The following is a 2,304-nucleotide window of genomic DNA, read 5'->3' on the forward strand; positions in this document are numbered from 1 at the left end:
AGAAGGAAAGGAATGAAATTGGAGAAAAGGCAAATCAGTTATTCAAATGTTCTTAAGTTACAATAAATGACATTGAAGCTAAAAGTAATTTTTGTCTCTTTCTCAAACTTCTACAAAAAGGATGGTGACCAAAGACCTCACAACCTTTCAAGTTCTGTGTAGAGAGACTTAGTCACTTTTTTTTTCTACTTTTGTTTTGGTTTTTTGTTTGTTTGTTATTTTAAACTTTTATTGCATTATGATGAGAAAAGTTACATGATTTCAATTTATCTGAATTTGTTAACATTTAAAAACATATTTTAATTAAATAGAATCGAATCACATTCTTGTTTCCCTTTTGTACCACCGCTCCTCCCAGAGACCTCCCTTCAATAAATACAATATCTTTTTTGTCATATTCCTTAAAATTCATAAAATATTATAACAATAAAAATAAGTATTATAGAAGTTGTTTGATATAAAACAACCATCAATTTAACAGTCTCATGTAGATGCTCGTCTACAGCAATAGTGAAAATATATTTTTCTCAATATTAATTTTAAATAACTCCAAACATATTAACTGTATACTTAAAAATAATAACATCACTACTAGTATTTTCTTAAATGAACATGAATATATAAAGTCTTTGCAAATTATCACAGCTAACGAACCAACTTCTTACCCTCACCTAATGTCTGTGCCACCCTCCAAGCAGAACCATTGTTCATTGAAATAGTTGGGGAATGACTTTATGGATAGACTATCTTAATACCTATACCATTTCTTAAATGAATGTAACCTGTACTCTGTGGGCTGAGAATGAAGTCATTCACTCAAGTCAAATAGCTTTGACCATAGCAGGAAGTCTGTATCCAAAAATCGAGCCTACAATTCATTCCTTGGTGCAATAGAACTATCAACTCTCAGCTTAGCTACTATGGAGGTAAAATCCTTTGGTGATGTGAGGGTCATTGAAATACAGCCCTATTACAGTGAAACCCAATGTCTAAAAATTGTTCTTATTTTGGGCTTGTACCACAGTAAGAGCCAAGATTTTAAACTCTACTAAATACAAAACAGACTTAGTCACTTTTAAAGAGCCTTACCAATATAGATGCGGATACTTGCAGCCAACAGTCAGACTGAGATTGAGCATAGAGACCCCAATGGAGGAGTTAGGGGAAGGACTGAAAGAGCTGAAGAGATGTGCATACCCATAGGAAAAACAACGATATCAACCAATCAGACCCCAGGAACTAAACCACCAACCAAAGAGTACAGATGGAGGGACCCCTGGCTTCAGTTGCATATGTAGCCGAGGATAGCCTTATCTGGCATCAATTAGAGGGGAAGGCCTTGGTCGCGTGAAGGCTTGATGCCCCAGCATAGAGGAATGCTAGGGCGATGAGGCAGGAGTGGATGGGTGCGTGGGTTGGGGAGCAGACTCATAGAAGCAAGTTGGAGGGGATATGGGTTACGGAATTTGTGGAGGGGAAACCAGGAAGAGAGATAACATTTGAAGTGTAAATCAATAAAATAACCAATAAGAAATTTTTAAAATGTTTAAATTTTTTTTATTTGAACACAACCTATCTTTATATATATAGTAATATAATGCACAGTAAATGGAAGAAAACATATAAATTATTATTTGCAATGTGGTCCATCTATAATCTACCTACATGTAATGTGGAAGTGTTTTCAAATATTCACATACTCTATACTAAGTAAGGAAAACTCAGATAAATCAGATTCCATCCTTTTTTCTATATATTCTCACATCAAATGTATGCTTGAGATTTCAGTTAGCCAGCTCACTTGGTTTGAGAAAAGCTGAAGATACTTTGGCAGAGTTTTTACTTAAATAGATCATTGAAGTTTATCTCAAAACTTGAGAAACTAGCAGAAAGCCAGGAATGAGACTCATAACAATTGTTGAACTGAGAGATGATTATCCGAATGTGGCTGCAAGACACCCGAGACATGGCAAAGTCTCAGATGCTATCAATGCCTCTATTCAGCTCAGATTTTTTTCAGCATGTTCATGTTTTTCAGCTCTCCAGCATTTCTCAGACTCAATTGCTGTATCCCATTCAGTGCTATCACACCATATGCCGCTTTCTGCCCTTTCACACTTTCCAAGAACACTCAAAAAGCTGAAATCTATAGTCTAGTCTGGGAAGTAAAAAATGCTCAAAAATAACCATCTCACAAAGAACAGTGTGATAAATACCATAGGAGAGACACAGATAAGAACTGAGGAGGCAAAGAGATTACTTCCAGCTGTGAGATATGGGGAGCGTGTTTTTTTTTTTTTTTTT

This window comes from Mastomys coucha, unplaced genomic scaffold (assembly GCF_008632895.1).
Source record: "Mastomys coucha isolate ucsf_1 unplaced genomic scaffold, UCSF_Mcou_1 pScaffold7, whole genome shotgun sequence".
NCBI lineage: Eukaryota > Metazoa > Chordata > Mammalia > Rodentia > Muridae > Mastomys > Mastomys coucha.